General features: G+C 46.8%; 1 protein-coding gene across 8 annotated transcripts in view; it reads left to right on the top strand.

Moving 5' to 3' along the window:
* LOC142580110 (FMRFamide receptor-like) overlaps positions 1–13,128 on the top strand; it is a 1,221,375-nt gene that overhangs the window by 486,883 nt on the left and 721,364 nt on the right. The gene's annotated exons all lie outside the window — the stretch shown is intronic.

Genomic DNA, 13,128 nt, shown 5'->3' with positions numbered 1-13,128 from the left:
CGGTGACGTCAACCCCTGGTGCCTACTTAAACTCCCGGCCGTTCGACACCGTCTTCAGTGGGCGCGGGAGTGGCAACAGCATCATGGCTCACCTCCCGCCTTTTGGCACTTCGCAAGTGTGTAAGCGTTTTTCCCTGTACGCTAGAAAAAGCGATGATCTCTGCTTGCTGCTACTTCCACGCCCACACGTGCTTTGTGATACTATTTGCGAATGTTTCCATATGCCTGTGTTATTACTTTGCTGTGGCGACATCGAAACTAATCCTGGGCCTACCACGCGTTCAGAGTATTTTCTTGATACACAAACGTTACCTGATGAACCCTCGGAACAAATGGCTGTCCTCATCCAGCTTCTGAAAGACGTTCAATTGCGATTGGTTCAGTCCTCAAAGCATCAGACAGAATTGGTTGCTGATGTTAAAGGAATCAAAGCCAGCCAAAAAAATATTGAAAGCAAGATTGGCTGCATCCAAGAAAGACTCGATGCTCTTGAAGATAAAGCTAATTCACTAGATCAGCTTAAGGAACACGTCACAGCTCTCCAGAAATCTGTAGCGACGTGCAACACTCAGCTTGTTTCTTTGCGATCTGGGTTCAACGACCTAGAGGACAGATCGCGAAGAAACAATTTAATTTTTCATGGCATCCCTGATTCTCGTGAATCATGGGAAGAATCTGAGGCCCACATCATTAACACGCTAGCAACTATCATCGGCAGTCTACCCGACATGGCAATTGAACGCGCTCATCGTCTCGGTTCCTATTCACCTGATAAATGCCGCCCCATTATAGCGAAATTCAGGAACTACAAAGTAAAGGAAAAGGTGCTTTCCGCGCGTAAGATCCTAAAAGATAAAGACATCACGATCTGTGATGACTACTCACCTGCCACCCGCCTTATCCGAAGTAAACTGATTTCCTTTGCAAAACAGTTACCGGGCAAACCCCTGTTTCATCTTCGATACAACAAATTAGTTGTTAACAAGAAGCAGTACACGTACGATCCCGTTACAGACAGCGTGACAGAGTGCACGTCACAACACACGCGTGCTAACACCGAACCGCGTACTGCGCCACCTAATCATCCATAGGGAAGCGCGAGGGGCAGTGGAAGTCACTTATATCCCGTGTCTGTCCTTTTCACTAACATTCGAAGCATCAAGAACAAACGCGACTCATTCACTTCCACAGTCGACACGTTTAACCCAGATATTATTGCACTTACCGAAACTTGGCTGCATCCACATGTAAGAGACCACGAAATCTTCTCTACCGCACATGGCTTCTCAGTTTATCGCTGCGACGGTACGTTGCGTCAAGGTGGTGGTGTTCTTCTGGCAATTAATAAACACCTACACTCTCAACCCATTACGATTGCTACTAACTTGGAGATAGTCTGTGCAATTATCGAAATAAACTACGTAAAAATTATAATGGGCGTATGTTATCGCGCTCCTACTGACGTTGCCTCCTTTGCTAACGAATTACAAGACACAATCAATATCGTCGTAACACGCTTTCCTTCCTTACCCTTGTTTCTACTGGATGACTTCAACATTCCAAACATAGTCTGGCATAGTGAACCTATCGTGATACACCCGTTCTCCGCGTTAGCAAAAGATTTTCTTGACTTGTGCGCACTGTTCTCTTTCAATCAACTGATAACCCAGTCCACCAGAATCACACCACAAGTCGCTAACACCCTTGACCTTCTGTTAACAACACGACCCGATTTTATTTCGAACATTACTTACTTACCATCCTTATCCAGTTCAACATCAACATTTCACGTCCGAAATCAGAAAAAAAGATCAAAACAATTCACGACTATAAGAAAGCTGACTTTGAATCAATTAACCACAAGCTCTGTATATTCCTTGATACTTTCCTGACTGATTTCTATAACCGCAGTGTTCAATTGAACTGGAATATGTTTGTTACTAAAATTCGTGAATTAACAGGAAAATTTATCCCTACCTACACTCTTTCCTGTAATGATAACGCTCCCTGGTACAACACCCACATTAAGCGCCTTTCAAACAAAAAGAAACGTTCGTACAGACTAGCTAAAACATCTGGAAACGCTCAAAAATGGACAGCTTACAAACGCGCTAGATATAACTACATAGCAGTGCTTAAACAAGCTAAAGATAACTTTTTAAATAACACAATGCCATCCATGCTAACTACTGATACGAAAAAGTTCTGGCGCACCATTAACCCAAAACATGACGACGCCATAACCCTTGTTGATAGCACCGATACCGCAATTCCCCCTGCCGATTGCGCATCTGTATTAAATGACGTTTTTGCGCGTAACTTTTCTAAACACGCTCAAGTAACACGCCCAACTACACTATCTTACGACTACACCGCAATGCACCCTTTAATAATCGAACCCGTTGGCATAGAAAAATTAATCGCCTCATTGAAACTCTCATCCGCTCCTGGCTGTGACTTAATTAACGCTAAGTTTCTAAAAAACACTAGCACATATTGTTTCATTATTCTTGCAAAGATTTTCCAGCAATCACTTGACAAAGGTTCACTGCCTGCTGATTGGAAGGTGGCGAAGGTGATTCCACTCTACAAAACAGGTACTAAACATTCCCCACTGAACTATCGGCCTATTTCCTTAACCAGTATACCATGCAAAATTATCGAACATGTTCTGTCTTCTCATATTGCCAACTTCTTAGAAGAAAACTCCTTTTTTTCTGAGTTTCAACACGGCTTCCGCAAAACATATTCATGTGACACCCAACTAGTATCATTCACGCATAAACTAAACCTATTGCTTGACCACTCTTCAGTTGCAGATCTAATTTTTTTGGACTTCGCAAAAGCGTTCGATAAAGTGTGCCACAGCTTATTAATCTACAAACTGCAACAACTAAACCTTGACCCTAAAATTCTGTACTGGCTTGAGGTTTTCCTCACTAACCGTTCACAGTTCGTTTCAGCTAACGAAGTAACATCTAATCTGAGTGCTGTTTATTCAGGTGTACCACAAGGCTCCGTGCTTGGACCCCTCCTATTTCTAATATATATTAACGACTTACCTTCCTGTGTTTCATCTCAAATTCACCTATTTGCTGACGACTGCGTAATTTAAACCGAAATAACTCGCGACGAGGATGTTACCAGGCTTCAAGCTGACCTTAACGCCGTTTCTGCATGGTGCAATTCATGGTTAATGGAATTAAATGTTAACAAGTGTAAATTCATGCGTGTATCTCGAACTACCAGTGAACCACCTGTGTATTCCCTTAATAACGTTCCATTAGAATTGGTAACAATTTACAAGTACCTTGGCCTTCACATCACCTCTGATCTTACTTGGAATACCCATATCACCCATATAATAAGTAACGCTAACAGAATGCTAGGTTACTTACGACGCAACTTTTCCAAAGCACCTTCTTCCTTAAAATTAATCCTCTATAAAACTCTAATACGACCTAAACTTGAGTATGCTGCTTCAATCTGGGATCCAGGCCAAGTAAACCTAATGCACTCACTGGAAATGGTTCAGAATAACTCAACTCGTTTCATTCTTTCTAACTATAGTAGAACCGCGAGTATCAGTGCCATGAAATCTAGGCTTAACCTACCTTCCTTGTCATCACGTCGAAAATTGTTCTGTTTGTGCCTTTTTCATAAATTATTTCATCACCCGCTGCTACGCAACAAACTTATTTCTCCGCCTCCGTATGTATCGCCCAGACTAGACCACATTCATAAGGTCGGCATTTCATTTTGCAGATCCAACGCTTTTTTGCAGTCATTTGTACCACGCACTTCCAATGAGTGGAATCACCTCCCCGCCTCGATAGCCACTATCGCAGATTACCTATTATTCAAGAATGCCATAGCTAGCACTGTATAGCTAGGAACCTTTTTTTCATATTGTTCAACCTGTACTCACAAACGCCTTAGCTAACATTGTATATCTAGGTGCCATTTGTTAAATAGTTCTGTTTATACGTATTTCTATACATAATTTTCTGCACTAGTAACTCCTGTTTGTTGAATTTATCCGTTTTGCTTGTAACCACTCCCCTCTATAATGCCGTAATGGCCCTGAGGGTATGATAAATAAATAAATAAATAAATAAATAAATAAATTAAGGACTGCATCACTCAGTTTTGCCAGGATGTGAAGGCGCACACCAAAATGCTTGAAACATCCACCACCGCTCCGAGCATCCATGCTCGCTTGCTCCACATGCGGGAAGCTCAATGTAGCCCGCTGAAGCGTTGGAAAAGGCAAAGATTAAATCGCAAGCTCAAGAGGCGAATCGCTCCACTCACGCAAGAGGCTGCGGAATACGCTACCACGGTATGCGGAGAAAATTGGCTATCCCTCTGCAACAGCTTGAGAGGAAGGTTGAGTAGTTCCAAGGCGTGGAATTTATTGATGTATTTCATCAACCCGGCCAGGAGCAAAACGGAATCCCACCACATTATGTCCCGAGTAATACACCAATTTCCAGGAAGCGATGCGGACCTCCATTTGATCCCAAAGCCCAGTACTTCCCCACACAGCCATCGGAACCTCTGCCACCCTACACCGGCGCCCCTAACGAGCTCCTAGATGAGGGAATTCATCTACAGGAAGTAACAGCGGCGATAATGGGTTTGAGACGCCACACAGCCCCGGGAATGGACCAAATTACCAATAAGGCACTTGTCAATCTTGACAGCCCCTCGCTACTAGAGCTTAATGCTCATCTTAACGAAGTATGGAAGGAAGGAAACCTTCGCGAGGACTGGAGTATGGCCGAGGTTCGTCTGATACCGAAGCCAGGCGAGCCACCAGTCATTGAGAACATACGACCGATCTCCCTCACTTCGTGTGTAGCGTAAGAGTTGTCGGACGATCCCACCGCTGTCAACGAGATGTAGGAGTCGTCGGACGATCTCGCCGCTGCCACCATTTGAAGGAGTTGAAAGTCGTAGAGAGGAACTCGGGGAACAGGATTTATTTACATTATTTACATCTTAGACAAGACACATCGACAGTCTAGCGTGACTCCCATATGGAGCCCGCAAGATTAACATACAGCACACAGCTCACATGTACATTTCTAGCACGACAACGAGCACACAACGAGCACGCCCTAGCAGCCGACAATCGCTGCTTATAAGCACTTGGTCTCCCCACCTTGATTCCAAGCGGACGGAAACGTTCATCCAGTCACCGTTCGACGTCACCGTTCGACGTCACCGTTCGACGTCACCGTTCGACGTCACCGTTCGACGTCACCGTTCGACGTCACCGAAGATGACCCGCCCTTTTGGAAGAGGCGGGCTCACATACACGTGTTGCACAGGTTTCAGTGCCGCAAACACACACAGGTGTAAATGTCCGGAGCCGACGTCAGAGGGGCTTCATAGGACTCTGCTTCGTCCCGGGTGGCACGCCGGGTAGCACATTCCTGAGCTGATTCCGCGCCACGTGGCTGCCGGTTATTCGCAGTTCTCTGAAATGCGCCCCGTCTGGTTGGATTGGAACACGTGCAGCGGGCTGAAATAGCTGGCACGTTGTCACCCCGTACGGCCATTCCTAACAGCTCCTCCATGGCCCGGAAAATCTCGCCTGGTCAGTGCTGGCAACCGCTGGGCAGGAAGAGAATGGCTGCCGAGCAAGACGATGGCTTTGCTCTCTGCAACCCCTGTGTACTTGGAATGCCTTAACCATCTCACAACTGGCACAGAAAAGTCGACGCGGCAACACAATACCGCTCAGCGTTCAAACGCCCGTAATTAGTTGTTAACCTACCAGTCTTGTTATCACAATTTCAATGCAAGTCACTCAACTGGGAATCCCAAATTATGCCCCAAAATTTCGTGCCGCCAAAGCGAGCGTTCACGTTCCTCTTGAGTTCGACCAAACCCGACCGTCGCGCTGCACAAGAGTAAACGTTTACGCAGCATTAAACCGAAAGCTCTCAAACACCAATACCCAAACATACCTTAAGCAGCCTAACTTCGCGAACAGGCTGTTCTTACCCTATCACAGTGGCGTACTTATCTCACGTACTGCTGCCACTGAACTGTCTGGCCAACTCCACAGGTACGTAAATACAATTGCGCTAGCTTTCTGGTCTCTATTCCAAACGCGTACTTGCGACGCTTACTCACATTTGTTCCTTTAATCCACACAGGACACGTTCCTTAAACAAACAACCAGACTTGCGTAACTTACGCAACACAGAGGAACCTTTGAACAAATGTGCATTTTACTAACTAGCTCTACGCACGCGTACTAGAGAAGTCAGAATACGGCTGCCCTCGACACACACGAGCAACCCAGTGATAAATCTTCTGCTTCCTTCCGTCCGCACAGGACACGCGCTAATGGACCTAAGAGCTCTTCTCAATGCAAATGATGCACTAACCGAAAACCTACGCGGTTAACATTAGAAAATAAAAAAAACATAAAAAAGAAGGTTAACTAATACACATGCGCGTTATCATAGGCCTCTCAACGATAACCTTGACCTTCGGGTTACTCACATACACAAAAAAGAAAACCTTTCTACTCATTGACTAACAACTCGCGAGACTACATGTTTACAAAAAAAAAACGCGTCTTTAAGACCTCAAGCTTCTCAAACAAAGCATAAACAGAGCTCATACCGTACATATTGAAAGAAATTAGTCTCAATTCGCGAAAATCTTCAAATGTTCAAAAATAAAAGAAAGCAACACGTTTTACTTCTACGGAAGCTCTCTTGGCCTCTCTTTTTCAAACGTTTACAACTGACTCATACTATTTGAGCCGTACACGAAGTGGTCGTGGTTTGAAAGCTACTATGGCTACCCAGGAACAACAAAAGGGCTGACTCACTATCAGCTCCCCCAAGACGTTACAGTCTCCTGCGAATTTGCGTCCTGGCGCCCCTCTTTCCTCACAAACTCGAGTGACCGCGTCGCGATTCCCCTCCTGGTCTCGTCTTGCCACCTTGCGCTTCTTTGTACTACACGCTGAGCTTCGACAAGAACGACGGAACGACGAGGAATTTAACTGGCCCGTGCCCTTTGTCCGCGTCCGTGCAGAACATGCTTCTCGGTCCCCCTTTGACCGGTGGCTCGAACGTGTTTGATGCGTCAACATCGTCCGTGACGACCGCACCTTTCTTTTCTCCGCGCCCTGCTTTTTCGCGCCTGTCGCCGTCTGTGGCTTCGCTACATTAGCCACCGCATTCCGATCCTTTCGGCGCTACTTTCTGCGGCGCTTTCTCCTCCAACTCTCTTTCATGCCTTCATCTCGCGCCTCGTGCTGGCCGTTACACATCTCGTGGGCCCGGATTGGTCCCTTACCCGCACAGTCTGAATGATCCTTAACTAAATCATTCCTCTCTTGGCTATAGTAACCTAGACTGGCGGAGAGCCGCACCGACCCTGAACAATGCAGTTCTTCTCTCGTGAGCTACGGAGCTCGCCATCCCGAGAACTACTCTCAACTGCATTTTCCAGCTGGCACTTCTCTTCGGCACGGAGATCTGACTCGACATGGGTGCTCGTGTCTATCGGGTCAGCAGTACTCTTTACTTCGCTAGCAACCTCGCTAACATTACAAGCGATGGAAACGCGCGGTAACTGTGCCAATTTGTTCGCAGCTGGCCTAGCTGTCTCTACAGTCCTCTGTTGGCACAGCACCTCGTCGCTCTCACTCTGGCCTTTAACGGCCTCTGCTGCAACTAAGGCATTGTTAGCTGCTAGCACTTCGAGTTCACTTATGACCGTGCTGCTGATCTCGCAGGTGCTGCTACTTCTCTCGGCTTTTGAGCAAAATCTGCTATCTACTTCCTCCCACTTTCGCTGCGTCCAGCCTACAGATTTCTCAAGCCTCTGTTGACTTTCCTCGATTAACTGCTCAAAACCTTCATATCTATGTTCAGTGCATCAATGTACTGCCTCGTAACTTCTGTTAGGCTTTCTTCCTGTGAAATACTTTTTAGTTTCTGCCTAAATTCATCCTGTTCTTGCCTAATTGCTTCCTGTTCCCGTTTCTTACTTAGAATTCGTTTGCCCATTTGTTCTGTGAATTTCAAGTCATTCTCACTTTCGAGAATTGTCTTACGAATTTCTGTTTCCGTCAAGTTCTCCGCTACGTCTACCTCGATCCCTTCACACAACCACAACAGGTCAGCTCTCGTCAAACACGTTAGGACCATGGTCGCTACTTTAAGCTTTGGCTCTGCTGTAACACAATACTTGTTGCGATACCCACGCAAATCAGTATACAAGTAAAACATCCCAGCGAATCAAATCCAAAAACACAGAGAAATTGAAGCCTGGTAAATCTTACAGCCAAAACCAAACGCTTACCCACTGAAGCAGCACCATATCACCAGTCCTTCTCCGCCGTACCCAGTCAGTTGCAAGAGGTGGTCAATCTCACGTCGCCTCCAACTTGATCAGGATACCGGTCGGTCACCAAGTGCCAACGTCTGTCAGCTGCTGTTGTTGTCTCCGAGTCGTTGGCCGATTTAGGAGCCGTAGGCCTATCTAGGAGCCGTAGGCCGATCTCACCGCTGCCATTCAGCTGTAAGATTTGGCAGTCGTAGCTGTAGGAAGGAGCTTGACTCTTCGTCGGGACTTAGCAGAGCAGGATTTATTTACATTATTTACATCTTAGACAAGACATACATCGACAGTCTAGCGTGACTCCCATATGGAGCCCGCAAGACTAACATACAGCACACAGCTCACGTGTACATTTCTAGCACGACAACGAGCACACAACGAGCAGGCCCTAGCAGCCGACAATCGCTGCTTATAAGCACTTGGTCTCCCCACCTTGATTCCAAGCGGACGGAAACGTTCGTCCAGTCATCGTTCGACGTCACCGTTCGACGTCACCGAAGATGACCCGCCCTTTTGGAGGAGGCGGGCTCACATACACCGGTTGCACAGGTTTCAGTGCCGCACACACACACAGGTGTAAAGGTCCGGAGCCGACGTCAGAGGGGCTTCGTAGGACTCTGCTCCGTCCCGGGTGGCACGCCGGGTAGCACATTCCTGAGCTGACCCCGCGCCACGTGGCTGCCGGTTATTCGCAATTCTCTGAAGTGCGCCCCGTCCGGTTGGATTGGAACACGTGCAGCGGGCTGAAATAGCTGGCACGTTGTCACCCCCGTACGGCCATTCCTAACAGTAGGAAAGCTCCTAGAGCACATCGTTCTCAACTGGCTACAACCATTCCTGGAGGATCCGGGGAAATTTCCAACAACAATGATAGAATTCCATCCACGCCTCTCAACTCAAGACATCCTACTTTAGCTGAAAGAGGAGGGTATTGTACCAGCGACACGCAACTCCCCCACGGCTGTCCTCGCCTTAGATCGTAAAAGGACGTTCGGAACCGTCAAGCATACAGTAATCTTACAGAGGCTGAACACGCTGGGCTGTGGGGCCAGGACGTATTCCTATATCAGAAATTTCCTCTCAGATACAAAAGCAATCCTAAAGGTGGGGGACCAAACCACAAACCCCTTCCTACTGGGCGGGCGTGGCACACCACAGAGAGCAGTGTTATCCCCTCTCCTTTTCAATATCGTCCTAATAGGCCTTCCGCCGCTCCTCGATAATATCTCGGCGATCCGGAATGGCTTATATGCCGACGACATTACCATCTGATCGCCCACAGGGTCCATCGGGGCAACGGAGAGCTGCTTGCAGGAAACGGCACACGTAGTGAGCCACTTATGCGGTCATGCGGCCTAAACTGCCCCTCCCCCCCCCCCCCCATAAGTCGGAGCTACTCCTGGTCTCACCGCGAAAGAAGCACGCAACCAACTCGTTCACTATCAACATACAACTGGAGGGACACACCATCGTTCCGTCTCAGAGCGTAAAGATATTGGGAATGGTTTTCCAGTCAGATCGCACCAACACAATAATAATTCACAGCCTTAAGAATACAACAGCCCAAGTTACCAACATAACCCGGCGAATAACAACCAAGACAAGAGGCATGGGGGAATTGGACACGCTTCGGCTTGTCCAAGCCTTCGTCGTGTCTCGAATAACTTGCGCTGTTCCATACGCACTACTCAACGCGACGGAACTCCCGAAAATGAACACAATGATCAGAAAGGCATGTAAGCACGCGATGGGCCTGCCGATCAGTACGTCCACAGAACTCCTACTACGACTAGGCTTCCACAACATAGCCGAGGAGCTGATCGAGGCAGATTTATCCAGTCAGCGAACAAGGCTGGCGGTTACGGAAGCGGGGAGGTCCATCCTCTTACGCCTGGGGCTCTCTGGCCCTCTCAGCCATCCGCCGCCTCAGACTGTGTGTGAGCTTACCCCATGCCATCCGGAGCAACATCATCGTACGTCCTCTACCTCGCAACATGCACCTAGTGCACCACGTAGAGCGAATGGAGGCCCGGGCCCTGGCCATACACAAGCGATACGGGACTTTACCCTCTACAGCCTACACGAACGCGGGGTCTTACCCCAGACGCGCTGCCACAATACCCACCGTAGTCGTCAACAAAGAACATCACAGCAGCATTTTGCTCACAAGAAACAACCCCCTCTAAGCCAAGGAAGCGGCCATAGCCCTCGCGCTCTCCCAAACAGAGGTTGAAGTTATAGTGAATGACTCCCAACAGGCGTGCCGCAGCTTTGCTAGCGGCAGGATTCATACCACTACGCTCCAGATCATCAACCAAAAGCCGCCAACGAGATCAGTCATGATCATCTGGGCGCCAGCTTATCATGGCGTTCCTGGGAACGAGGTCGCCAACCACTTGGCTCGAGATTTGACCCACCGAGCCGACGCCGAGGAATCTGAACCTGAGCGCATGCACCCTCTTGTCTCGTACCAAAACATCACACAACACTACGAGCTAGCCCGCAGAACATATGCACCCCCACACAAGTCGCCACCTAGAAAGCAGGAGCGATTCTTCGGAGCTCTAGAATTTAATACATTCCCCCACCCAACCAGAAATCACCTCCTTGCCCCTACACAATTCTCTCCGCAATGGCGCTTCTGCGCAGAGCCCGGGACCCTCAAACAGAGAGTGGGGGGTTGCGGAGGGGCGCCATTAAATCCTCCGAACCCTTACCACACCAAGGAGCTTTGGCAGAGAGCCTTGGCCAGCTCCAAACTCGAGGACCAGCAACAGCTGATTGCGAGGGCCCAGGACTCGGCCCGAGCTCAAGGCATTCTGGAATGAGGACACCTCTCCAAAGCTGCATTCATCCAACAAAAATGTTTATTCTCTCTCTCTCTCTCTCTGTCTCTCTTGCTTTTGTCTGGAATGTCGTCAAATTTCTTTCCTACCTGTTTGGCCGCACCTCTATCGTCGTGACTGATGATTATGCCCTCTTTTCGCTTTTTTTCGCTCAAAAACCCTTCAGGCCGCCTCGGTCGTTTGGCTGTGCGCCTCCAAGAATACTCGTCTTCAGTAGTGCACGCGCACTCTCAGGTTGATCAAGATGCCGATTGCTTGCCATGGCATCCAGTAGATTCCCCTGACGTCACCGAGCGCGACACCAACGCCTCCGTCTTGTCATCTCGGCCCTCGTTAATATACGAGATGAACAACGCAGCAACGGTGCTTTACGTTCTGTTATCGACAGTCTTAGCTCAGCCACACCTGATCCTTCACTCCACTTGTTCGGCCTTCACTATGACACCTTGTATATTGATATTGATTGATTTATTTGCTTCGCCACAGTACAGTGTAACAGGAGGCGGAGGGAAAAGCCGTTCAAATGACGACTTGAGGGATCCTCCGCCCCCTTTGTAAACAATGGCAGCAGCTGAAGGACGTCATAATATCACAGCATTTTTTCTTTCTTTTTTTTAAAGTGAGATTATTTTGCGTGAAGATCAATACATAAAAAAAAACTGAGAAGATAGTTTATACATAGCTTATACAACGAAGAAAACTGCTGCAATCTTCTGCAATTAAATAAATTGCTAATTAGTTTATACAACAAAAAGATCCGCTAATTCTACGACACTTAAATGAGACACATCTATACCTTTGCTAGTGTAAATATTTAGAATTTGCGGAAGAGTACGTCGAAGCATATGAAAGCCATAATTAGTACGAAAGAAAGGAACGTTCGACATTTCTGTATTTCTTGTTTCATGGGCCGTTTCCTTTAAGCAAAGATTCGCCATCTCCATGAACAAAAAGTTTGAGCGTTTGCAGCTAAGACAGTACTCCCTTAGTGGTCTGTATTGATATAGGACATTCACTTTGATTATCCTACATTTTTAAATAGTGAGTCGCTAGGTGCTAGAATTATAGCGTTGTCTATCAGCCTCAGCACTTTATTCTGTATTCTCAGTATTATCGTTAAGTTTGTTTCTGTAGTTGTTTCCCACACCAAATAGCAGTAGTAAAGATAAGAACTAAACAGCCATTTGTATATCAATAACCTCACCGAGTTGGGGATAAGGTACCGGATACGGCTTAATATTCCAGTTATCCGACTTAGTTTCATTTGAATGTTATTGACGTCGTCATCCCATTGCAAAGAACTGGAGAAATGTACCCCAAGTACTCTCACTGACTTCACTATTTCTATATCTGAGCCTATAAATCCAAGGTTATTCTGGAAAGTCACTTGTTGACCTTTCGAATGAAAAACTGTGGCTTTTGTTTTGGTTGCATTTATTTTTAACTCATTGTTACTTATCCAGTTGTTTAACTTCTATAAGACGTCATTAGCTTTACTAGAAAGAATAAGATCTGATGCTGAGGTGACAAATATACTCATGTCATCTGCAGAGATAATAAACTTAACTTCTGGGGAGATATGGGCGATGTCATTGATATATAAAGGGAACCAAGAATGCTTCCCTGTGGTACGCGTGAAATTATTTTCTTCTTGTCTGATACGAAATCATTTATAGAAACAAATTGACATCTATGCGCCAGATAGCTTTTAAGTAACGCGAGTGGGAGCCCACGAATGCCATAATGGTTTAATTTTTTAAATAAAATACCGTGGTGAATATAGTGAAATGCTTTTGTGAAATCCACAAAAATTCTGACTACTTAATTTCTTTGTTCAAACATTTGTAGGATGTATTCTTATTGATCCAGTAGGGCGAGTACTGTAGACTTATGTTTTTGGAAG

This window comes from Dermacentor variabilis, chromosome 4, assembly GCF_050947875.1.
Source record: "Dermacentor variabilis isolate Ectoservices chromosome 4, ASM5094787v1, whole genome shotgun sequence".
In the NCBI taxonomy this organism is placed as follows: domain Eukaryota; kingdom Metazoa; phylum Arthropoda; class Arachnida; order Ixodida; family Ixodidae; genus Dermacentor; species Dermacentor variabilis.
The sequence above is the reverse complement of the archived record's forward strand: the minus strand, read 5'-3'. Positions and strand labels throughout refer to the sequence as shown.